General features: G+C 56.5%; 1 long non-coding RNA gene across 2 annotated transcripts; it reads left to right on the plus strand.

The window, feature by feature from the left end:
* On the plus strand, positions 1-24,908 carry LOC143409901 (uncharacterized). Of its 2 annotated transcripts, none has more exons than XR_013092690.2 (4): positions 1-323; positions 18,097-18,285; positions 24,112-24,150; positions 24,260-24,908. It is a non-coding gene; the product is annotated as an uncharacterized LOC143409901 (long non-coding RNA). The 2 variants fall into 2 exon arrangements; XR_013092691.2 differs by having other exon boundaries at positions 24,598-24,908.
* The last annotated feature ends 1,402 nt before the right edge of the window (positions 24,909-26,310 follow it).

Below are 26,310 nucleotides of genomic sequence, written 5' to 3' on the forward strand. Positions count from 1 at the left end.
TCCTGAAAAAAGCAATTACTGGCTCCGCGGTTTCAAGGCGGCCCCAGGCCGCTTGATGAAAGGAGATAAGCTGGGGACTGTTTCCAGGATCCCCGCGGGCCGACCCCGGCAGCCCGGGAGCGGAGGTGCGGCGGAGAGCCCGTGGATCAAAGGAATCCGCAGAGAAAGGGGAAAGCGGGCAGACGGACGAGCCGGCCTTGCCCCCCGCGGGCCGCGCTGGCCCGGGGTGGGGGCCGCGGGCGGGGACTCCGGGATTTCCCGCCCTCCGGGCACCAGGCCTCTGCGGGCTCCCACTTCGGGCACTTGGCCTGGAGGAACTCCAGGTAAGCCCAGGCTCCGCGGGCCGGGCTGGGGGCGCAGAACCAGGCTCGCGAGCCTGCGCAGCCGGCCTGGGACCCTGGTTCGGTTGCAGGACCCCCGCGGCCTGGGACCCTGACCAGCACGGGCTGGCGCCCTCGAAAGCGCGGCGCCGCAGCCGCTCCGCCGGGGCGCGCGGGCGGGCGGAGAGGCGCAAGGCATAAATCCCGAAGAGCGCCCGAGATCCGATTAGTGCGCGTCTATTCATTAGGCCGGAGGCGATTGAATTAGGTCCCCGGGCGCAGGTCTTGGCTGGGGGCGGCGGCGTCTGGCTCAGGCGCAGGTGGGGGAGCGCGGACCACCGCGCTCCTGGTGGCATCGGGAGCACCAGACGGCCAGTGCGCCACGGAGTATCCGGGGGAGACGCGGTCGTACAGGGTCCCGCCCCGAGGCCTCTGCGGAGGCTGCCCGCCTCCCACGCACACCGAGGAGAGGCGGCCCGGCTCCGGAGAAACTGTACCGGGGGGGGGGGGGGGGGGAGCGGTCGGAGACCCGCGTTTCCAGCCCTCGGGAGGGACGGGCGCGGGATGGAAGCGCGCGGCGCCCAGAATCCTGGGTCCTCGCAGGGCGCCCGTCTCAGACTGCGCCTTCCTGCGCTCCTTTGAAACCCGAGCTTTGAAACTCCACGGAGTTTGTTTTCCAATCCAGGAACCTTTTCTTAAAAATTAATTCGCAAAACCCCACTTTAAGAAAAAATAAAAGAACATATGTAGGAGAAAAATATTGAATCCAACAGAGAGGACACCTTGGCGACCAGGGGTGTTCCTGAAATTGCTCCGAGCGCGCCGCCACGGCCCCGCAGGCTCTGAAAAGGGGCTTAGCCTCCAACCTCCCTGTGAGGGAGGGGTGGACCCCCAGCTCTCTGAGGCCCTACTCCCCTCCAGAGTGCGTTGAGGAGCCAGCTGTAAAGGCCTCTGGGACCCCCAAACCGTACCCCCACAGGCAGGATATGATTTAGGGGTCCTGGAACCTGGCTGATAGGCAGGCTCTGGGCCCCAGCCGCAGTAAATACCTACTACCCAGGAGGTGAATGAGCGCAGGAGAGCACGGATGTGGGTCCTCTCTGCCCTAAGTTTTGGGTTTAGTTCCTTGTGCATGGCAGGTTCCCCGGATTCCTAAGTAGTGGGTGGGGGCTGGTTTCAGAATCCCCCAGTGCTGTCTCTTGTCTCTCCTGTGTCTCCTCCCAGAAGGAGGTTGCCCACGTGGGGAGGTCCTGGATGCCTTTCCCCTGCGTATTTCCCCCCACCTCTGCAGCCCTATTCTGCAGCATTCACTTAAAACAAATTTAGTGGGCTTTTTTTTTTTTTCCCCTTCCTCTCTCAATATTGTTTCAAAACAGTTGTTACAGCAAATAGCTGCAGATGGGCCTCTGCTGGATGTGGCCAGGGGCTGGCAGCTGCCCAGCGCAGGCACCCAGCCCTGGGCAGCTCTGCAGGACAAAATAAGCTCCTGTGTTCCCCTCCCAAGGCTTGGAGTCAGGCTGCCCAGGCATGTTTGACTGGGCTCGCTATCTGCATAGAGGATGCCTCCTTGGTGGCCCTCTGACTCTCCTGCTGTCCATAGCTAACAAATGTTTTTAATTTTAGACGAACATACTGGGATCTGCAGATCTGCCTTTTACAGGAAGAGGGCCAGGAGGGGCAAAGAGAGAAGATATTAAGCCTGAAGTCAGTTGTTTTTTGTTGTTGTTGTTGTTGTAGATGGACACAATAATTTATTATTATGTGATGCTGAGGATTGAACCTAATGCCTCACACATGCTAGGCAAGTGCTCTACCCCTGAACTACAACCCCAATCCTGATACCAGTCTTGATGCTGGAGTGTGTAAACCAGTGAGTTCTTAGTGGACCTGGGCCCTAAGACACCCAGCCCCTGGCCCACCTGCTCAGCAGCCTGAAATCCTAGAAGCATCCTCAGCCCTCAGATCCATTCCTCCCAACAGAAGCCCCAGCCATTTCTGAAAGCCTGGTGGACACCATTCAGGGTTTCCTCTGGCCTGGGGGGAAGATGAATGGACGCCATGCATAGCCAGCTGTGCCCTGACACCTGGGCATGGCCACTCCCTGAATGCTGTTCTCACGTGTGCACACATGAACATTCATGCAGTTTTGAGAGCATGCTCCTTTTGTTTTTTGGTACCAGGGACTGAACTCAGGGGCACCATTGAGCCACATCCCAGCCCTTTTTGTATTTTATGTATAGAGACAGGTTCTCACTGTCTCACGAGTTGCCTAGGGCCTTGCTAAGTTTCTGACGCTGGCCTTGAACTCACAATCCTCCTGCCTCAGCTCCCAAGCCTCTGGGATTACAGGTGTGCCCCATCACACCTGGCGAGTGTGCTCCCTTGATATGCACACATTCATGAGTGCTCACACATCACCCCATCCCCGTGTGTACACAAACCCACTCTGGCACATGTGAGTCTCTCATAGTGTGTGACACTCCCACATGCACATGGGTATAAAAGACAAAGGCAAGGCAGGCCTGGGATGTAGCTCAGTGGTGGAGTGCTTGCCTAACATGCCTGAGGCCCTGGTTCCATCCCCAGCGTCAGGAAACAAAACAAACGAGCAGGCAGAGACACTTCTACATCACATCCCAACATAGGGCACACCGCAAGAGCAGAAGCAGTCCTGAGCCCTGCTGTTACAGCCACAGCCTGCGGCCTGTCACCCCCAAGCCTGTCCTGGAGGCCCTGCAGCACTCCTGCCCTGACTCTCCCTGACACTAGCAGCAAATCTAGATTTCCCAGCTCCCAAATGACCGAGGTCCCAACTGATCTGAAATCATCAAATAAATAATCATTTTTTAATATAAGGGGCTGGGGATGTCAGGCAAAATATAAAAATATGAATTAACCACTGCTCCAAATAAATGCCTTACTGGGGCCAGAGAGCAGCAGGGCCGTGCTGCCGGGTAACTGTATGTTGGGTGTCTCTCCATTGTTCCTTGGGCCATTAGTCAAAGGGCAAATTAGAAACAATATCTTTCTTTCTTTCTTTTTTGGGGGGGTGGTACTGGAGATTGAATTCAGGGCCACTTGACCACTAAGCCACATCAGCCATATTTTTTTTGTATTTTATTTAGAGACAGGGTCTCCCTAAGTTGCTTAGCACCTCACTTTTGCCGAGGCTGCCTTTGAACTCATGATCCTCCTGTCTCAGCCTCCAGAGCTACTGGAATTACAGGCGTGTGCCACCACACCCCATATAGAAACAATTTCTTGAAGACAAAAATTGACTCTTAGTTCTTCCCAGCAGAGGTGTGGGGGACTGGCCCAAAGACCAGACCTGAGACTGGGGCCAGGGTGCTGCAGGCTGGCACATGGAGGGGCAGGTAGGGGCAGACTGGGGGCCCTGGGACCTAGGTCTGAACTTCTTCAGCCTGTGAACACCTGCAGGTTGGACCCAGACTGGGGCAGGAAGGGTGGGCTCAGAGTGGAAGGAAGGGTGGAAGCTGAGGTGGCCCACACCACCCTGGACCCCCCCTCATGGGAGGAAAGCTATACCCCACCCAACTCAGAGTCAGTGTTCCAAGGACAGCTCAGGATGAAGAATTTGCTCCTTTCTCTTCAAATAAGAGGGTTAAAAAAAAAGTCAGCTACAGTTGCCAGGAACTGCCCTGGCTAGAGGAGTATGTCTTGGGCCCCTTCCTGTCTCCTGAAGGAGGAGGCCCTCCACCATGCGGAGGCCTCCTCATCAGGACTTTGGCTACACCGTGGGGGGGAAGCTCCCTCTCCTATGCTGCAGACTCCCTGAAGCCCTCCCAGGTGGGATCTTGGAGGTGCTGCTTGGAGGCTTGGGGGGGGGGGCAGCCTTCCCCTGCCAGCTCTGCTTTGGAACTTGAGTTGGTAGGCAGACTAATTTGGGTGGGACAGGAGGGTGAGGGTGCCCTAGGTCCCCAAGAGCAGGGGGCTGCCTCCCAAAAGAACAAAGCTTTCAGTCCCAGCACCACTATTTAGCTGGGCCCAGAGGCAAGGTGTCAGGGGAAGGGGCTGTCGGCAGGATGCTGAGTCAAGGCCACAAAGAGGGAACTGTCCCAGGGCCAGGCCCGGCTGGGCAAGTCCTCTGTCACACAGCCCATCTCTCCTGAGGATCAGTCCCGGCTCCAGACTAAGCAAGGGGCCTGGCCTCAGTCAGTGCCCATTGAGACCCGGGAACCATCAGGGAAGCACAGGTTGTACCTCTAAGACAGATCTCAGGACCCCGTTGTGAGTTTTAAACAGCAAGGGGAGCATCGAGGTTGAGACCTGAAGTCAGATGGACAGCTTCCCCAGCCAGGGCCACCTCTGCTGCCCACTGCCCCTGCCTCGTCCTCTGAGGGAGGCTTCACTTCTGTTGCTGATTTTGTGCAACCAGGTCGGGAGGCTGCCTAGCCCCCTCCCCTTGCAGGGAAGGTGCTTGTTAAACAGAGTTGTAATTTGTGGCTAAATATAACCCAGTGTGTTCACACGGAAAGTATAATTCAGGGTGCTGGTCGTACGAGGTTATCAGCGAGGAGACCCATCTGGGTTAAATTAAAGTGATTTTCATAAAGGGCAGAAGCACCATTGCCAGGCTTCTCTCTGCCTTTTTATTAGCGACAGTATGGTTGTTATTACTACTAGAGGGGAGATGCCCCGGGCCCCAGGGCTGAAGAGCTAAGTGGCCCCTGCATCAGAGCAAGGAGACTTGTGTCCCCACAGGCAGTTCAGATTCTGTTGAATCTGAAGGTGACCTGGAGGGGAGAGGGCAGGCTCTCCAAAAATGGGGGAATGGCCTTGGGGAACTTCCTGAATAAGGAATGATGGATTCTCCTGGCAGGAGTCTGACCTAAACACCCTTCAGTCTTGGCGGTGAGGAAAGTCCTATGAGGACAAGAGCCAGACCCAGGAGGGAAAGCCCCATGACCCAATATACAGGAACAGGTGAGGACAGCTGAGTGGCTGCAGCAACCCTGCTGCGACAAGTGCCTGGGCAGGGCCTGATACAGGTGGTCTGTGGTCTTTCCAGGCACGCCCCCAGGCAGAACTGGTCTTCAGGCCCTCCCTTCCAGAGCCCCTGCCCCACAGCCGGCCACACCAGGCCTGGCTGGGGAAGGAGTGCAGGGAACTGGTTGCAGGGTGCCGGAGCTTGGGTGCTTGGGTGCGCTTATTGGGGTCACTATCAGGTTGTGTCTTGCAGGACCTCCTCTGATGGAGCCCAGCTGGCTTAGGCAGGGTCCCAGCTGTTCACCAGGGCCAGGAGCAGAACCTCTAGGGCCAGGCAGCCCATGATCTAGGGAGACAGAGCCCCCCCCCCCCCCCCCCCCCGCTTCCCTTACTTCACCCCAGTTCCTCTGGCTTCCTTGACAGCCCAGGCAGCCAGTGGAACAGCACTCTGCCCTCCTCACCCCACTCACAGTGGCAGGAGGCCTGCCTCCCCTGGATTCGTTCAGTGCTCCATACTGGGAAAACCCCAGCCAGGCCAGACTCCCCCGACCAGTACGGCTGCCCCAGTAGAGGGCCCTATTGTGTAGGGTGCTACACATGGGAACTGGTCCCGCAGGGTCACAGGCCAAACCTCAGGACACTGCTCTCCTGCTGTTTCCAGAACTCCTCATTCCCAACCAGCCCAGCTTCCTGCCCTTGAGACAGCCCACAATCTTTCTGCCCTGGGGCACCCCCCACCACTTGTATCCCCAGAGTCTGATGGGCCATAGGTCCCCTTCATGGAAAAAAAACAGGCTGGTAAGATGGAAGACAGATGCCTCCTTTTCCTCCCCCTTATGTCTGGGGGGATTTGAGTCTTTGGCCTGTCTGCATTTATAGACCACAAATAAGTGATTCCTATCAAAGTTCCCACAGAGCAGCCAGGGCCTGTAGCAGAGCCTGGAGAGCCCTCTCTTCCAGTTACCAGAGGGGCAGTAGGGACATGGTCACATAACCACCTGACCCATGCCTCCCACCTGCCCTGGAGCATGGCCACTGCCTCTTTTGTTAACAGGACGGTTGATATCTTAAGTTAAAAATAACTCAATAGGACCTTTTTTTCTGATCTGCACAAATACATATTCCACCCCCATCCATGGTGTGTGGACACCTCTGCAGGCAGCACTTGCCCATCCAGGAGGGTTTTCAGAAGTGTTCCAAAGGAAGACTCCCCAGAAAACTCCCTCTTCCAACAGTCCGAGCAGGGGGTGGAACACCCCCCCCCAGCTCTCGCGGGACACTTCCCACTTCCGCAGGCCTTTTCAAGCACATCCCACTGAGCGGGCGAAGGGCTACGGAGCCGAGCTCTGCGTCTTCCCCCGCGCGTCCCCAGGGTCCATCTCAGTATGCCACCACTAGCCAGACCGGCCGCTGCCTGCTTCGCTGAGCAGTGCAGGGCAACAAAATGCGGGAGGCGGATTTGCTTCCCCAAGAAATTGTTTGCCTTTTTTTTTTTTAAGGCTGATTTTTCAATGCAGAAAGTCTCCTGGAGCAGGTGGTATAAAATCAAAGCCCCTACATCCAAGCCAGACACAAAAGCGCCCTGGAAGTACCCGGACCCGCGTCCGGAGAAGCGCACGCACCCGCCGCGGCGGCCGCGGGCGCTGCATCCCCACCTGCTCGGTTCGGCCCTGTCCCCGAGAACCAGGAGGCGGCCAGAGGCGCCATAATGGCAAATTTATGGCCTGGGTGACGTGCTTTCCTCTCCCACAATGGGGCCCCGTGACATTAAACAGAAAATTGATGAGAGGGGAGCGGAATCTAATCTCTTCCCCTCCGCGCCGCCTCTTCTCGCTTTTCGGGGAGGGGGCTAGGGCCGGGAGGAAGAGTGGTCCGTGCGAGTTTGGCACCGCGCCAGAAGCGCCTTCCCCCAGATCCGCGCTCCCGGCCGGCCGCAGTGGGGTGGTGGCCGCCACCCTCGTCGCGGGGTCCCCACCCCTCCGCGAACGCATTTCGAGAGGAATCTCGGGACCTGGTAGCCGCGACGACACACCGACTCAGGACCCCAGGCCCAGGCATGCGGCAGCCCCTGTTCCCCTCCCCAGTTCCGGGCGCCCCCACCGCGCGGGGGGGGGGGGGGAGGATCCCGGCCGCCCAGCCCCCATGTGGGAAAAGACGGCAAGTGAATCGGGCGCGCCTGGGGTGGCTGCGAGCTCCCGGTCCCCTCCGCCGGCCGCACGGCTCCCCCGCGACGCGCCCGGCGCCTCCTGGCACCGAACCCGCCGCGCTGCGTCCTTAAAGGCGCCGCCTGCTCTGCCCGCCTTTGTCCGCGCCTCTGGGAAGGTCATGAGACGGAGAGTGAGGGGCAGCGGCAGTGCCTGGCGCAAAGCGCATCTCCCATGCATAGCGCATCCCCGGCCACAGGCGCTGGGCTCCAGGAAAACCTGACCCAACCGTCTCTGCGCCCCCTGCCCCATGCCCCAGGGTTACGTCTTGTCACACACACTGTGCTGGAACACACAGCCCGCTTAAACGCTGGGCCTTGGATAAGTGGGGGTCAGGGGGGTGTGCTTCTCAGGGGAGGATGGAGAGAGCCCCTGGGGACCTCTTGGGGAAAAGATCATCCCCAGAGCCCCAAGGACATCTAGAGGCCATGAACAAAGTCCAGCTTGGGGCCTGATGAGGCTCCTGGAGTGAGACTTCTGCCCCTCCTGCCTCCACCTTTCTGGCCTATATGACATTGAGGGTGCCTGTGTGCCAGATTCTGCCCGGACACTCAGACTCTAGGCAGCCTGGGTTGGTGGTGTTGCCCATTTCACAGATGAGCACACTGAGGGGTGAATGGCTTGCTTGTCTGCTCACCTGGGGCCTAGACACTTGGGCCCTGAGTTATTCTATAAAAGCCAAGATGAGGATTGACTGGCCTTTGGGTCCAAGCAGCCTCCAAAACCTTTGGAGTTGGGACTTCCACCTCGAAATGTGGGTCACCTATAGCACCTGCAGAAGGGGGTGCTTGGGCCCTGTCCTTCCTGGGCAGCAGGTCCACAGGCCCCAGCCAGCTGGCCTGTTTCTCAGTCCTGCCATGAGATGCCGTGAGGCCAGTCTGACTCTGCAGCTAGGAGGAACTGCTGATGCGTGGGGACAGCCAGGAAGGTCAGGTTGCCCTGGGACCAAGAAATCACCTCCGTCAGGCTGGATGCAAACCTCCACTTCTAGGTTCAAAAATGAGCTGTAAACTGCAGCAGCTTCCCATGAAGCAGGATGAACCAGAGGCAGCTGCCGGTCCCATTCAGGCAGGACCCGTCCCCCACCCCCAGCCCTGCCCTCTCCCGTGGCAGGCTCCTTGTGAATGTCTAGGCACCCAGCAGCTGAGCCTGGCTGGGGTGGGGGTGGGGGTGGGGGTGGGCCCCCTCGGGATGTCTGACCCAGAGCCTCTGATGTCAGGCCCACTGGGGGAGGGGACGCAGCTGGGGACAGCAGAGAATGGGGTCCTTGTGCCACTGTTGTCAGGCCCAGGGCTTCCATGAACACAGCTTTGTCCGCACCCACACCCCGTGGTGACCACGGGACAGGACTGGGGGATCAGCGGGCCTCAGAACAAGAGCTGCAAGCGTTTTTGGCTTTTTGGCCAAAGTTAACCCTTAAATGGGTGTTGGATTCACTCTCCCCAGCCATGTGCCTGGCACCTGGAAACCGGGGGCCGGAGGGCATGCAGAGGGGCTTCAGGCCCAAGGTTTGAAATACATTCAACTCTTTTTTTTTTTTTTTTCTATTAAAATGGCTGCAGTCATTGGAGGAAATAAGAGGGTGCCTGGGTGAGAGGATCTGGTAGGCGTGATTCTGACCGCACGTGGCCTCCCACACAGGTTCTGCTCCCACCCCAGTCCTAGCTGGCCACAGAAGTCCAGAGACAACTCCCCAGGGGTCTTCCAGAGGAGGAGGCCCCATCTGTCAACCCACCCGGGACTCTGGGCTGGGTGGAGGTGAGACTAAGTGGAGGATCTTGCAGGAACTCCAGAGCAGTTGGGTGTGGGTAGGTCACAGACCCTGGGAGCAGGAAGGGGTGGACAGGAAAGGGCCATTTGTGGGCCCCAGGACTTGGCTGGCAGCAGTGGGGTCTGCAGAGGCAGTGGGGTGGCCAGGACACTGGGAGCCCAAGGCAGTCCTCAGACTGCAGCCTCTGGGCCCGCTCACTCCCCTCAGCCCACGGTCCAAGAAGTACACCTGGGCAGTGGCACAGTGGTGGGTTTTCTCTTCTTCTTTGTGATTCTATATATAAAATGTATTTCTCAAATTTCCCTTTTGAATGGTATTCATTTTGTAATCAAAAACAAAACAACCGTAAGCAGCCCCCTGAACAAGTCTGCAGGGCCAGAGTTTAGCGGCTTGCTGCACAGTAGGTCCAGTCACCCAACCCCAGGGCCACTCCTGCCCTGAAGGCCCCTTGAGCAATCGCAGAGAAGGGTGCCTCAGTTTTCCTCACACACTCTGGGAATCACCAGCTGGACTCCAGATGGGTGCTGCCAGCTCAGGGCATGCAGGAGTACAGGCGGCACCTGGAAGTCCTCCTGTTTTCTGAACACTCAGAGGGAGGTGCCCCAGTGGCTGGCATTGCTGCCCAGGAGAGGCCCATGGGCCCTGGGGAGGGCAGCCCAGCAACTCATGAATGTGCCATGATAAGCCAAAGGCATGGGGCACCAGCAAGAGCAGGGCATATGGGGCCTGTTCCCCCAGGCTGCGCCTGGGCTCCCCTATCGCTTGCTCTAGAGGCTGGGAGAGGCTCCAGGGATGCCCCAGAGACTCAGAGCCCTGCCCCTAGGTGTGGCTGGTCTGCGGTGGGGGGTAAGTTAAGGCCCACCGGTCTCTGCTAGCTTCAGGGCAAGGTTGCACTCCTGCCCCCCGACACCAGGGGCAGTGGGATGAAAACCCACCCCCAAGTCTGCCCTGTCCCTACCCCAGGATTGGGGCCATGGAGGACTTCTAGCAGAGGTGGGTAGGAGGTGGGATCCAGAGGTCTCTAGCTCACTATAACTGGGTGTGGGGGGGCCTGGAGTCCAGAGTGTGGACAGTGCAGGCTTAGGAGCCTCAGGGCCCAGGAGGGGCAGGAAAGTTTCCCCAACATGATTGAAGAAGGAGCCAATAGGGGCATGGGGTCTGCAGAGGCAGTGGGGTCTTCTGCACTGGCACCCTCCCAGGAGCCCCGCACCCCTCCATGGACAAGAGGAAGAGCCAGGCATGACAGGCACAGCTGTCCTGCCTTGGGAAGGCACAGCTCTGGGGCCAGCATCACAGGAGGGAGCCAGGATCAGCCATGGTAGTCTCCATCCCCAGCAAGGACTCCCCAGCTGAAGCAGAGGGGCTGACGGACAGGAACCAGGCCAGCCGACCCCAGGCCTATAAGCTCCAAGAAGTATGGGGCTTGGGCATGCCTCAGAGGGTCCCCGATGGTTGGTGGTTCAGGATGACCAGCACCGAGTCTGACGCCTGAATAGCCAGCACTTTGCCAAGTGTTGTGGGCCTGCCCTGGGCTGAGCTCAGCCATTGTGTCCCACAATGCCACCACCTCGCTCACTGCTCCCACCTGTGGGTCCCACTAACCCGCAGTGCCCTGCTGTGTGGGACAAGCACACCAACCGCTGGGCACGTGAGGGACCCAAGATGTTCTCACCAGGAGCTAGGCACTAGCATGGGCAGCCAGCCATCAGGTATAGATGGGGTTCCTGCAGGCTCTTGGGGCTTGACCCCCCGACTCCTGCTTTTCCTGCATTCCCACCCGGAAGTCCTCTGGCCCAAGGATGTGAGGCCTATCCATCTGCATGGTGCCCACGGTGGTCCCTCAGCTCAAAGCGGGACTATAACAAACACAGCTGTTACTCTCATTCTTTTTCATGCCTTTTGGTAGTTCAAGCCCTTCTTTGTCTGGGATATTGTCTTAGGGTTATGCAGAGAGAGAGAGAGAGAACCAATAGGGATAGGCCCACACCTGTATCTCCATCTATGTCAAGAGATTCTTTAGAAGGAATTGGTTCACATGCTCACAGTCAAGTCCCAGGATGTGCCCTGGGCGGGAAGCTGACGGTGCAGTTTGAGTCTGAGGGCAGGGCGCGTTCCAGTTCAAACAGTCAGGAGGAGGAAACCCTCCTGCTCTCAGGAAGATTGGCATTTGCCTCCCATTTGGGTCTTTTTTTCCAATGGATGGGATGAGGCCCACCCACTTGGGAAGGAATGTCGGCTTCACTCAGTCCACATTCACCAGCCAGACCCTAACCCCATCCAGAACCCCTCAAAAACACCAGAATTGGGTTTGAGCAGACACGGCAGCATCCAGTCAAGTTGACACATAGAATCAACCCTGGTAGGTGCATTCCACTGGAAGGGGAATTGCTGGGTCACGGGACGGTGTAGGATCCCCGTGGCCCCTGCTCCCCACTGGCACTTGGAACTGCCAGTCTTCCTCAGCTCTGCCTTTCTGAGGGTGGGAAGCCTCCTGTGGCTTAAGGCTTGTTCCCCATGGCTGGGGGCCAGCCAGTGCTCATCTGACTGTGGCCATTTCTCCACCCTTTGGGTCCAGGAGGTCCCTGTTCAAATGTGTTGTCCCTTTTTAAAATAGTGTTGATGTGTCTTTCTTGTTGATTTTGGGGCTCTTGACGCGTTCCAGACACAGATCTTGGCTAGTCACTCTCTACACCCCCGTGGAGAGGCGCGTTGTTTGGGCTTAGATTTCACTCAGAGGCTTCTCTAAGTTGGTGTTTCTTTCTTTCTTTTTTCCCTAGAAATTGAGCCCAGAATTGTTCTGCCTCTGAGCTATATCTGTGGCCTTTTTAATTCTTCTTTTTTTTAAATATATATATATATTTTTAGTTGTAGTTGGAAATAATACCTTTATTTTATTTATTTATTTTTATGTGGGCTGAAGTTCAAACCCAGGGCCTCACACATGCTGGGCGAGCACTCTACCGCTGAGCACAGCCCCGCCCCCTTTTTATTCTTAAGTCAAGGCCTCCGTCCTAAGTTGCCCCCCTGCCTTGGCCTCCTGTCACTGGGACCACAAGGTGTGCAGCATTAGGCCTGGCTCCACGTTCTTGATTTTCACCGTTGGATTGTTTTGCAGTCTGGTGACTGAACCCAGGGCCTCAAGCATGCTAGGCAGGAGCTGCATCCTGAGCCTTGTCCCTAGCCCTTTCACTTGGTTTTGAGATAGGGTCTTGTGAGATGCCCAGGCTGGCCTGGGACTTGTGAGCTCCTGCCTCAGCCTCCTGAGTCGCTGGGCTTCAAGTTCTTAATTCTAATGAAGTCCAGTCTTTTCCTTTTATGGTTAGTAACCTTGGCATCCTACATCAGAATCCTTTGCTGACCACAATGTCTTGAAGATTCTCCTGTTTTATTCTAGAAGCTCAGGGGTTTATTTTTCACCATTTGGTGTATGATGCACTTTGATTAATTTTTGTATATACTGTGACAGAGGATCAAGGGTCAGCCTTCCTGTCAGGTCCAGCTGGCCTGCCCCCTTCCTGCTGCACTGCTGTGGCCTTTGTTATAAATCAGTGGGTTGGGGGAGGGGCAGCTGGCTTTCTGAACCCACCCTCCCATCCTTGGCCTATTGGAAGGTTCCTGTGCCAGTCACTGGGGCCTTTGCTGGCCGCTCAAAGCCCACCCAGGGGTTTAGGCAGAGGGGCCCTTGAGGTGAGGCTTCAGGGGCCCTCCTGGGTAGTATCCACTGCTTGCTCTCCCAGGGTACAGCTTCCTGTCCTGACTGCAGCGCTTCAAGGGCCCACCTCAAAGACCCTGAGGGGCTGTGGATAAGGGCGGGGGCAGCTCTCAGGGAAGGACACATCTGGTCAGCCCCCAGCTCACAGCAGCCCTTTACAGAGGACCCTCTGGCTCAGCTGCCACATGGGTTCCCAGGGCCGTTGCAGGCCCAGAGAGCTCGCATGGAGCAAGGACGCCACATGGAGCCCCACACTGAGCTTGCACATTAGTGGGGCCTGGGACAGATGGTGTCAGTTAGGCAGCATGGCCCAGGGCCACCTGGGTGGGGCTGTTTGAAACGGGGTGACACTGACGTCTGAGCAGAGCAGAGGGGAAGGAGGAGCAGGCGTGCAGGTAGCTCCTTTCAGGAGGACCTGCAGGGCCAGGGCCCCAGGCTTCCAGCCGGAAGGTGGCCAGGGCCTCCTGCAGGGGTGGGAGGGGTGGAGCAGGGAAGGTTTCAGAGTGCAGGGCCAGCAGTGGGGCCAGAGGTCCTTCAGGTCCTTCAGGCCCTAAACTACGGGGCAGGTCCCGCGGCTCAGGAGGTTGGACCCCGCACCTCTGGCTCTGCGACTGAGGTTCATCGGAGACCTCCAGAGGAAGGAGCCTCAGCACTGGAAGAGCTCAGAGGGTCCTGCCCAGCAGATGGAGAGGAGGAGCTGCAGCCAGGGAGGGGGCAGAGTGGGAGCAGGGGCTGGAGCTGGATTGCAAGGGTTCCAAGGGCTGCAGGGGTGCGTGGGGCGGGGCGGGGGAACAGGGTTCTGACTGCAGGGGTGCATATGGGGATGTGGGTACAGGGTTCTGACTGCAGGGTTGTGTGGGGTAGGACTTGGGTACAGGGTTCTGACTGCAGGGGTGCGTGGGGCGGGGCGGGGGTACAGGGTTCTGACTGCAGGGGTGCGTGGGGGGGTGTGAGTACAGGGAGCATAGCCACACTGCCTGCACTCTGGGACCTGCACCCCTTCAAGGGTCGGGGCTCTTCGCCAAGTTGAGTGCCAGGCAGGCTTCTGGGGGACTTGGACTTGGCCGGCAGGAGGTGATTGTCAGGCAGCTGGCTGGTTCTGGAGTGAGTGAGGCAGGCCCTCCCTGCCTGGACATGGCCTTGGGAGATGAGGCATAGAAGGGAATGGAAATCAGTGGTGTGGGAGGGGTCATACTGCAGGGTCTACAGGGGACGGGACAGGAGGGGCCAAGGAGGGGATACCAGATGGGGAAATCGAACCAAGAACTTGTAACAGGGGGCCAGGGTAGTGTCAGGAAGCCTGGAGAAGAAGGGTTCTGCCAGAAAGAGTCATCCAGGGCCAGTCAGAGGAGGCCAGAGCAGTGGCCCTTGGATCTGGTGCTGTGGTGGATGCTGGTGACCTGCCCAGGCCCTTGTGTCTGCCCCACCCCTCTCCCCCTTTCAGAGTGACTCTGAGTGCACAGGGCTGACCCCTCTCCAACCACAGCCTGTGACCACTGAGCACCAGGTTATAGCCCCAAGGTCCACTCCCTGCCAGGCCAGCCTAGCCCAACCTCCTGACCCTCAGGAGGCCCTAACCTAGGCTGGCTGGACTCTGCCCTGTTGCCACGGGCTGTTGCCTATGTGTTCCTGGCTGGTCCTCCTGGCCATCCAAGCTCCCTGAGATCTCCTCTAGCACTGGAAGGAGATGGCCTTGTCCTAGGTCTTATTCCTGTGACCCGGCCAGGCCATACAGTCCCAGGAGCACGAATCTTCCACCATCCCACGTTCTCCCCAATGATGAGACTCCATTGGCAATCACGGCCAAGCCAGTGCAGCCAGTGTCCTGGCTGTCACAGCAAATAACCACAGACTGGCCAGCTTAGATGACCAGAATTTATTTTCTCGTGGTTCTAGAGGCCAGAAGCTGGCAGCGAGGTGTGGGAAGGGTAGGCCCCCTGGAGGTGCCCAGTAGGTCCAGCCAGGCCTCCCGGGCCTGCCCCTCCCAGCACTCCTGTTCCTGTTCCTTGGTCTCTGTCTCACTTCTCCCTCTGTCTCCCTTTTATTTTTTCCATATTCTTCCTGAAAATTTTATATGGTCAGATGGGGAAATCGAACCAAGAAATTATAACGGGCCATGTTTGAATTCCAGTCCATTTCACTTCACCTAACCATGAGAGACTGTCTGCCTCGGCCTCTGAGTCAGGGCTTTCCCCCTGGGTGCGGGTGTTGGGGGCTCTCTTACTGCCGTGGACCAACGAGAACCGCTGGCTTGTCATGCAACTTTCAGAAACGCATTTTCTCAGGCCAGGGTTGCAACTCAGTGGTAGGGTGCTCACCCAGCGCATGGGAGGCCCTGGCTCCAACCCCGAGTGCTGCTAAATAAGTGAATGTATTAATAGTGTATCACTAGATGGCCCCAGAAAGGACCAGCAGCTTGTTGGGCTCCTGAGCATCCTGCACCACACCCATCCCAGCCTCAGCCCAGCACACTCAGCCTCCTGATGGACGGTGGGCCTGACCCCTTCTCCAGTGTGGCCCCCTCCCCAGCCACCTGTCTCCACACTGCCTGCAACCTCCAGAGAGACCCTGCTGCCACGGGCTGTTGCCTGGGCGTTCACGGCTGGTCCTCCTGGCCATCCAGCTCAGGGCCGGGAGCACAGAGGGCTGGGAGGGTGGCCCACTGCTTCTTCCCAGGCTGAGGTGCAGAATGAAATCGGTCCAACTGCATCTGTTGAAAAGCAGCCCCCTGGCCACCCTGCTGTGCCCTCTCACCAGCCCTGGGCCAGCTACTATTGTAGCTCTGCACTGTGCCACTAAGGAGCAGCGGTCACTCTTCCAAGTCTCCATGGCTGTGGGCAGAGCCCTGGGCATCCTGCCCTCCAGCACTGTGCCCCCTGGCTCTGCAGCTATGTATCTGGCAAAGTGTGGCTCAAGTGGGTGGGAGTCCCCAGGGTGCCAGTTTGGTTCAGCTTGGCAGAGGCTGCACCCCCTCTGCACCTGTCCTCAGGCGTCATATACACCTCCGTGCTTCAGGTCTGGTTTCTGGAATCTTCCTTCTTGTCATTTCCATCCCCCTCCCACTGTGTGTCCCCCAGAGTGGCCTGGACCTGAAGAAAGGGGCCCTGGAGAGTCAGGGCAGGTGTCCAGGGATCCGTTGCAGAGCAGGGGCTGGACTGCAGATCCCCAGACTCTCTCAGAGTCTGATTTATGGCTCATTTGTAGGTGAGGTCATCCTGGATTTCGGTTGGACACTAACTCCAATGACAAACGTCCTCATTAGAGAAAGACAACAGCTATTTGAGACTCACCCACACTAAAGGAAAACTACGTGAAGAGGAGGCAGAGGGCTGGGCTGGCGCTCCGTGGCAGAGCACTTGCCTGGCATGTGTGAGGCACTGGGTTCGATTCTCAGCGCTGCATATAAATAAATAAAGTCCATTGACAACTAAAAAAAAAAAAAAAAAAGATGTAGGCAGAGACCAGAGATGCACCACCCCCCGGGGAGTGCTGGGAGGCTGGGAGGACAAGGAAGGAGCCCTAGGAGCCTCAGAGGAAGGTGGCTCTGTGGCACCTCGATTCTGGACTTCTGGGCTTCAGAACGATAAGAGAATAAATTTTTATAGTTTTCAGTCACCCAATTTGTGGACATATGTCATAGAGGGGTGTGGGAAAGTAATACAACACTCTTTTAAAAGAAGTCAAGGTGTGCGCTGGGCTGGGGCTCAGTAAAGAGCATCGCCTGGCACGCGTGAGGTGCTGGGTTCGATCCTCAGCACCACATAGAAATAAAATAAAGGTATTGTGTCCACCTACAACTAAAAAATAAATATTAAAAAAGTGGGGCTGGGGTTGTGGCTCAGTGGTTAAGTGCTCACCTAGCATGTGCGGGGCCCTGGGTTCAATCCTCAGCACCACATATAAAGAAATAAAAGTATTGTGTCCAACTACAATTAAAAAAAGTTAAAAGGTGCCAGCATCATGGCCCACTCCTGTAATCCCAGTGGCTCAGGAGGCTGAGGCAGGAGGACCACAAATTCAAGGCCAGCCGAGTAACTAAGCAGATAGACCCTGTCTCAAAACAAAATAGAAAGGGTTGGGGGTGTAATTCTGTGGTAAAGCCCCCCTGGGTTCCACCCCAGTACCTCAAACAAATAAACGATAAATTCAAAAGGTATAAAAGATTCTAAAGTGAAAAACCGTCGGCACTGGGTCCCGCGCCCTGCTGCCCCCCAGCACTCACACATCAGCACACAAGGCCAGAGAGGGTGCTGGGCGTGGCCAGCGCAGCACAGGCAGCCTGCCTGCAGGAGGATCTTTATGCCATTCGGGCACCGTCACCTCGCTCCTCCTGAGTATGCGGTGCTTCGTTAGCTCAGCGATCTCTCCCTGGTCCAGCTCCTCTGCTCCAGGTGCAGGGACAGATTCCAGTGCAGGTGTGGCGGACAGGTGGTCCCTGTGAGTGCCCTTCCTCTGCATCTGGGCGTCCTGGTGAGAAACCCCTGCACCTGCTGGGGTGCTGGGTTAGGAGCACTTCACTTGGGGAGGAATATTGCCGGATGCCTCCCAGAAGGTCGCCCCATTCCCACGCTCCCCAGCAGGCAAGCCGGCTCACAGGAAGGAGAACGGGGGTCCCCGAGCATAGGGCAGGCCCCAGGGGTGTGGCTACGCAGCTTGGCCTCTGCTTTCTGGCTTCCTGCAGTCTGGGGCAAGCTTGACCGTGGAGGAGCTGCCAGAGAGCTCGGCCGGGTTGGGCGTGGGCTCGGTGCTCTCCCTGGGCATGTTGATGGACATGCAATTAACCCGCCTGTGGTTATGTTGGCAATTGAACTGGAACAGGAAGTTAGCACAGGAACCAGGGCCTTTCAAGTGTTGACAAATTCACCGAGCTCCTGCACCTGCGGGTGGGGAGCTGTGCTCCTGCCTCCACGAGGGAGCCAGGGAGCGGCATGTCTGCTCCAGGCTGGGAGGACTGGCCCTTTCCAGCCCTTTCCCTGAGCCCCAGGGCCCAACAGCCACACCTGGGCAGAAGCTGAGGCCTGTCCAGTGTAGACCCTGGTGCGTGGCTCCACATCTCTGTGGGTTTCTGTTTCCCCACATCACTCATGGGAAGCGGTCTGCATGAGCAGCTCAGCATCATCTGATTACCTTCTTGAATTCCAGATGCTGGGCTCAGTCTGATGCTGCAAAACCCTGATGAGGATGCCGGCCATCCCCTGGCAGGAGCGAGTCGTGGGACCTGTGCTCTTCAGGAATGGCGGTGCCTAGTAAGCCCACCTGCAGCCTGGGGAGTCTGAAACAGGGCCTGTGTGTGTGGGACCAGGAGCACCCTCCACGTTCCTCCCTGGACAGGTGGGTTTTGCTGGCTTGTTTTTGCAGCACTGGGGGTTGAACCCGACCCTTGAGTGTGCTAGGCAAGAATTCCACCACCAAACCACGTCTCAAACTCCCCTGCGCCTTTTACAATTTTTATTTTGAAACAGGGTCTTGCTCAGTTGCCCAGGCTGGCTTGAACTTGGGTCCTCCTTCCTCAGCCTACTGAGTACCTAGGGTGTGTGCCACTATGCCAGCTCCAGGACAGGTTTTTAAATGGCCTGATGCCTGGCGAAGCCTGAGTAGCAGTCCCCAAGTGGGGATGCCTGTGGGGCACCAGTGGAGGTTGGGGCTGAAGTTCAGCTCTTCATCATATGGGTAGGAGCCTGAGAGGTCCCGGCTGCTGCTCAGGCCACGGAGCTCTCACACTGAGGACGGCCCTGGACTGGCACACCCAGCTGACCCCTCAGCCAGCACACTCTGGAGGGGCCCTGGCTACTGTGGAGTGAGCAGACATGTCCCTGAGCAGGGCTCCTGCAGTCCTGCTGAGTGCGTCATCTGGGGTGAGCTCATCTCCCGAGCCCTCTGGGGCCACTGTGGCCAGCACTCCTTCCAGCACCTCTGCCTGTGGCTGCCCGCTCTGTCCTTTGGGTCCCGACCCCTCCCTCCCTATGCACTCAGTCTCCAGCCTGGTGTCCAGGAAGCCACAGCTACAAGCCTGGGGCCTGTTACACACAGACTCCACCCCGCGTGGTGAGACATGTCCCCTGCAAGACGTATTGAAGTGCCAGCCCCACACCTGCGACTTGGCCTTACTTGGAAACAGGGTGTTTGGAGTATGAGTGGGCTAGGACAGCCTGGCTGCCCGTGGTGATGCTGGCCACTGACCTGGGCCACGCAGGTAGTGTTAGAACCCCTGCCCTGTCAGTGACAGGGGAGAGCAGTTTGCACACAGAGGAGAGACGGCTGTGGACGATGGAGCAGAGATGGAGCCCTGTGTCTGCAGCTGAGGGCCACAAGGACCACCAGCACCCAGAAGCTGGAGAGAGCCTGGACCCCAGCAGCCCACCCTGCACATGCCCTGGTCTCCAGAGCTGGTCATCGGTTACAGTGGCCCCAGGAAGGTCATACCACCTCCTCCCTGCTCCAGGGACCCGCCTCATGGGCTCTTGGGTAGTGGCAGTTGGCAGGAAGTGTTGAGCTGAGCGCTCAGGAAGTGACCTCAGGACAAGGGGGCAGGCTTCTCCTTTAGAAAGGGAGCCTCCAGGGTGGAAAGAAGTTTGGAGTCAACTCCACTACGTGGGCTAAGGCTGCAGCGTTGGTGTGAACTCGGTTTCCAGTACAGACAGCCTCAGAGTGGATGTGGCGTTGAGTCCAGCTCCTGTCCAGAGACGCACTGCCGGCCCAGAGCCCAGTCCTGGCTCCACTCACAGGAGCGTGGGCCCTTCCGGAAAGACCGAGCCCAGGGCTGGGGCAGCGCATGCATTCTGAGCCTGGCCCGGTTGGTTGTGCCAGAAGGAGGTCAGGAAGTGCCCGAGAACAACAGAGACGACAGGGTCGTTGGGAAGGAGGAAGACAGAGGGCTTCCCTCTGGCCAGACCTGGGACGGACGGTCTGAGCAGCACCATGCCGTCATGGACGGCCATCTTTATTTACAACATAAATAATTCATGATGAAGATAAATGATTGAATACGTGAATGGGGGGAAAGCTGACTCGTAAATGTGGAAGGAATAATGGGATCAGAAAACTTCCATTTGGCAACCGGCATATTAATAATTGATTCAGGGAGGAATCAACAGCGGATGCTCCGACTGCTGGTGAAAGGTCGGAGGAAACAGGCTATTTACTTGGCCTCCAAGAGTCTGCTCTGAGAGCACTCACTAATTATTACTTAGTAATTAGTAAGTTCAAAATACTAATTAATTAACTGCACCGTGGAGGAACCTGGCAGGTGTCACCTTGAGCCAAGCGGCAAAAGCATTACCAACTGGGCTTGCTGGGCGCTGCCGACCTCAGTTTCCCCATCTGCTCAACAGGCTTCCTCCCGAATTCCAAACCACTGACCCCAACTGTCGAATCGGTGTGGAACAAAATATTTGAAGGACAAAGTCACAAACGAAGCTTTGAATTCTAGGTCACAGGACGGGAGAGAAGCATGGAAACAGACGAACACAGGGGCCGGGCCGGGCCCTGGGCCCACAGGAGAACTCGGGTCTGTGGCGCAGGGTGGTGTCCTACAACAGCAAGGTCTGACTCTGATGGTCCTGCTGCCGAGTCTGTGGGATCTGGTCCGTGCTGTAGGAGACCCACCGTCTCAGGGCACAATGGGCGTCTTGTCAGCAACGTGCTGTCAAGTGGGTCAGGAAACAGGTGCACTGCAGCGTGGCACGTGGGGTGCAGAGGCTCCTTTCACTGCTGCAGCACACTTTCCATACGTTGGAAGTTATACAAAAGAGTAAAGCTGAAAACAGAACCTGGATCAGAACATGAAAAGATGAGCCACAGACCAGGAGAAGGTACCCAGAAGCCACACTCCAGACCAGGGGCGAGGGTCCGAGATACACGGAAAACTCTTAAAGCTCCAGGATAGGCTGGGGCTGTAGCTCAGCGGTGGAGCGCTTGCCTAGCACGTGTGAAGCCCTGGGTTCAATCCTCAGCACCACAGAAAGATAAATGAATAAAATAAAGGTATTGTGTCCATCTACGACTACCAAAACCCCTCCATGGTAAAAAAGCAAGCAATTCGGTTAGAAAATGAGCAAAGACACGAGCAAACATTTCATTAGAGAGGTTATACAGATGGCAAATAAGCACTTGAGAAGATGTTCAGCATCATCAGTTGTCAGAAAAGTGGAAATGGAAACCACAGCACCATGTCAGCACACACCGATCAGAACGGCTAAAATAAAAATAGTTGCAAAACCCATTGCTTTGGAGGATGTGGAGAAACCGAACCATTCATGCACTTCTGGTAGGTAGGTAACCTGATCCCATCTCTCCAGAAAAGAGTTTAGCAGCTTCCTAAAAAAAATAAGCACAACTACCAAACAACCTCACAATCACATTCTTGGGAATTTATCCCAGAGAAGTGAAGTTCACACAAAATCCCAAACAAAAACGTCCATGGCGGCTTCACAACAGCTGGACCTGGGCAACAACCCAGACGGCCTTCTGTGGGTGGATGGTGGAGGGACCTCCAGAGCTCCAGGCTGCTCAGCCAGAGGAAGGAAGCTGGCGTGGTGGCACATGCCTGTCACCCCAGCAACTGGGGAGGCTGAGGAGGAAGATCACAAGTTAGAGGCCAGCCTCGGCCACTAGGTGAGAGCCTCAGCAACTTAGTGAGATCTTGTCTCAATAGAAATAAATAAATAAAAATGACTGGGGATGTAACAATAAAGCAATAAAGCACCCCTGGGATCCCTGGGATCAATCTTTAGTTAAAAAAAAAAAAAAAAAAGGAAGGGGAGGAGGAAGGAGAAACTGACAGAATCTAGATGAATCTCAAGACACCCAGACAAAAAGCCAGTCCCCAAAGGTCACATACTGTACGAGGTCGTTTGTGTAACATCCTTGAAACGGAGAAAAGAGTAAGGGTCACCAGGGGCTGGGGAGGGGTGGGGGAGTGAACGTGCAATAGAGGGGGAACAGAGGGGTCCTTGTGGTGCCAGGGAGCTCCGGTCCCAGCTGTGCCCACATCAGCGGCTGCTGGGAGGATGACCTTGAGAGATTTCAGGATTGCCTTTGGGGGAAGCCGGGTGAAGGGAATGTGGAGTCTCTCTGCCTCACTTGTGACGACTGCATGTGAATGTATGATCATTTCAAAATAAAAAGCTTAACAGAGCCCGGTGCGGTGGTGCACGCCTGTGATCCCAGTGGCTAGGGAGGCTGAGACAGGAGGATCCTGAGTTCAAAGCCAGCCTCAGCAATGGCAAAGCACTAAGCAACTCAGTGAGACCCTATCTCTAAAAAAAAAAAATGATAATAATACAAAATAGGGCTGGGGAATGTGGCTCAGTGGTTGAGTGTCCCTGAGTTCAATCTCTGGTACCAAAATAATAATAATAATACTTAATTAATTAAAATAAAAAAGCTTAACAGAAAAAGAATCATGGCAAGCTTGTGCACATATCCACCGTGTGTGTGATTTTATGTGATTGCTAAATCACATTGTCTTTATGGCGTGCATTGGCACACACTTTAAAATTATAAGTGAATGTAAAAGGATGAGAGTCTCTAAATTGGAAAGTCCGGGGCCAGGACTGCGTTCAGCAAATCCCCAGGTCGGTTGACAGATGGAGGCCCAGGAGAACTGCAGGCCTCTCCTCCAGCCCTGGCCTCTGCTGGGCACTGCCCCTTTGCCGCTTCTCCCTGGTCCTGGGGAATGACCCTGACCCTGCACCCTGCCATGGGGGAATCTAGAAGCCAAAGCTGGGCATGGCTCTTGTGCTACCACCGGCCGGCAGGGGACGAGATGAGGCTCATGGGTCCAGGAAGCGGGGCCAGGGCCCAGGCTCAGGGGATGAGGACCCATGGCCACCCTCCGCATCTCCCTCAGACCCCAGGGCTGTCTGTCCTCGAATGGGAGCCCCGTGCCCCACCCAGACAGCCCAGGGTCCACCCTGCCCGGGATGAGGCTCAGCGTGAGCCGAGGCCCAGCGTGGAGGGGGCCACGGCCACCTCACCCCGAGGCCCTCAAGAGGTGGTGCTCAAAGTCAGTCCCCCAGGAACCCCCATGTGACTCACTCAAGGAAATACCCTCTGAGCCTCCTGGGCCCCCAGTGAAGTGGCCGCTTGCCCTGGCCAGGAATCAGAGTTTAAAACGGGTTTTCCTGGAGATAATCCTGCACAGGGACAGAAATCCCTCGCCCCTGGGATTCTGGCCAAGGGAAAAGAATTTGGAAAACATTTCCCTCTAGCAGCAGTTTGAAAATAAAACGTGTTCACAGATTCTCTGGCACTCTTCCCACGGGGTGGGTCTGTGTCCCCTCCCCTCGCATCGGGGCTGGCTTGGTGGCTGGGGTCCCAGCTGAAAGCTGATAACAAGGGTCAGACACGTGGGTGGAGGAGCTTCCAGAGGACGCCAGCCCCCAGGCCACGTGAGTCCTTGCCAGTGGCCGAGGCTTCCTGCAGATGGGGCGAAGACAAGCCGGCCCGCTGGGCCCCGTCCAGGCTCCTGACCACAGAATGTGTAAGCACAATAAAGTGACGGCTGAGCCACCAGCTTGGTTACTCAGCACTAGTGGTGGGGCAAGGACTGCCTCCCATGGTGCCACCTGCAGACCTTGGGCTCCTGCCACCCGATCCCAGGAGTGACCCTGCTTCCTTCCTGCTGGACCCTCCCCCAAACCAACCCAGATGCTTCCATGCTAACTCCAGAAGTCCTGGCAGTCCTGTCGACCACTACATGTCCAAGTGGGGGTGACCCAAGGACAAGGAAGGGGCCAACGGGGCTGTGTTTGCAAGTTCTCAGCCCAGTGATATGGCTGCAGGTCCCACCCCATGGCAGTCACCCAGAGAGACACGTGGAGAGGGCAGGGGGTGCAGGGCCTGTCAGAGGCCCCTGGGAGGGACCCACTACCAAGATCAAAGAGAGAGGGAGAGGGGTCTGCACGTATCCCTGAAGGTGCACGTGCTGGGACTCGGTCCCCAGCCGTGGAGGTGGGCCTCCAGGAGGTGACTCCAGAGGGAGGAGGCCAGGCCTCAGTGGCTCCACGAGAAGTCACCCCACAGGCAGCCTCCGACCGGCCAGGAAGCCCTGGAGGCCGTGTGGCCGTACTTCTCCCCGTAATCGTTGCACCCAGGATCTTTTTTTAATACTTTTGTAATTGTTGATAGACCTTTATTTTTTAAATTTATCCACAGGCGGCGCTGAGAATCGACCCAGCGCCTCACACATGCCAGGCAAGTGCACTACCACTGAGCCCCGGCCCCAGCCCCAGCCCCAGCCCTGTGCACCCAGTTTTTTGAATCCAAAATTTGGTTTAAAATCTTTCCTCACATCATCCTCCAGGGTGCGGCGCTGGTCCTCAGGCCCAGAAAGGCAAAGAGGCCGCGGGGCCTGCCAAGGACTCCTGCAGCGCCTGAGCCCAGCCACCAGCCTGCAAGTCCCAGTGCTGCGGGGCTGCTCAGAGGCCAAGGTGCCCTTGGGCACATCTCAGCAGGGCGCTGAGGACCGCGCCTCAGATGAGGAAACCAAACAGCCGGGCAGTCTTTGGCTGCAGTCCACGGCGGAGGATTAGCATTTGAAAATCTGTGCTTTGTAACGCCATAGTAAATTTTGTCAAGCGCAGTATTTTGACTATATGCACAATCAACAGCAACCACTGTGTTCACCTTATTGTTTTTCAGACTGGAAAAATGTTTGCTGAACAGTCACAAAGAAATGATGTGCGTGGCTTTGGACTATTTGATCTTGACATAGATAGATCTATGAATATCCCCGGCATCCTAATCTTGGACCAAAGACAGTTTAGTAATAAATAACTACTAGCACAGTTAAACAAAACAAACAAAAAGCTTCACATAATGTCCACACCCCACTTCTTTGCAAAAATATTTGACATAAAATCTGTGATGAATATGTGGTAAAATACAGTCTGCTCTTGAACATCTTAGCCTCCAGAACCTTGAGCAAAATAAACCATTTTCTTTATAAATTACTCAGCCTTGGGTATTTTGTTATAGCAACAGAAGAGGGACTAAGGTAGAGGAACAGGAGAGAGCCAAGTCAGTGAAGAAAAGAAGCAGCTGGGTACACTGACGCACGCCTGTCATCCCAGCGGCTCAGGAGGCCGAGGCAGGAGGATCACGTGTTCACAGCCAGCCTCAGCAAAAGCAAGGCGCTAAGCAACTCAGTGAAATTCTGTCTCTAAAAAAAATACAAAATAGGGCTGGGGATGTGGCTCAGTGGTTGAGTGCCCCTGAGTTCCATCTCTGGTGCCTAAAAGGAAAAGAAAAGAGAAAGAAAAAAAGCAGAAATAGTCAAGGAGTCACCCAGGGGATGGAGGCCCCAAGTGCACAGCAAGAAGAGAGGGTGGCAGAGTCAGGTGGCCACGGATTCAGAGCAGCTCCAGCTGTGTCCTGTGGCCTCCCACAAGAGCCCCCTGAACTTCTGGTACCTCCTCAGTGTCAAGAAGACTGCAAGAATGGAGCGTGGGTGCTTCCCGTTTTCACAGTGTCTGACTGAAGGAGTCTGTAGCAACGCCTGTTGATCTAATGATGAAAATCAAGGGCCTGCATTTGAATGTCTTCGGGGTTTTCTTCCACTTTTCTAGTGACTCATTCTATTATATTTTACAAGAGCATTAGCCTGCAATGGACAGGGGCAAAACAAAACCGAACCTTTCCAGATGTGTCACCCAGGAGGAGCCGGAGGGGCTTCCCTGCAAAGGGAGCACCTTGGTCGGCTTGTTGGGGGTGGAGGTGGAAGTTACTCGGGAGCAGAGGACCTGCACGTGTTTACAAGATGAGGGGGGAGCCAGTTGAGAGAGAGAGAGAGAGAGACACACACACACACACACACACACACACACACACACGGCAGGGTACGGCAGAGAGCTCACCGATGGGCGAAGTCCCCTCCTGAGCTGGGGAGGAGGGATGGGACAGTGACCAGCAGGCCAGGCTGGCCGAGGAGCCGACGCACGCACAGGCAGGATGGTCATCTGTAAGTCAGGAGAAGCTGGCACCGAGGCACGGGCCTGTAGCCCCACGTTCCAGGAGGCTGGGCAGGAGGATCCAAAGCTCCAGGCCAGCCGGGCAACTTGGTGAGAGCCTGTCTCGGGGTAAAAATGAAGAAAGGTCTGGAGATGTGGCTCAGTGGTAGAGCCTGCGTTCAACCCCCTCTATGGGGGGAAATAGTAAATAAATAACAAGAAGCTCGGACCAAACATCATGAACGAAATAATAGGAAATACAGATGATTTCCTAGAGACTAGATACTAAAATCGACGCTAGAAGAAGCGGGAAATGTGGTCGAGATCTACCCCTGGAAATGTCCCCTGGCCCAGTTGGTCGTCAGGCAGGTCTAGCAGACTCTCAGGGGTAGTGCCATGTTGCACA

This window comes from Callospermophilus lateralis, chromosome 11, assembly GCF_048772815.1.
Source record: "Callospermophilus lateralis isolate mCalLat2 chromosome 11, mCalLat2.hap1, whole genome shotgun sequence".
In the NCBI taxonomy this organism is placed as follows: Eukaryota; Metazoa; Chordata; class Mammalia; order Rodentia; family Sciuridae; genus Callospermophilus; species Callospermophilus lateralis.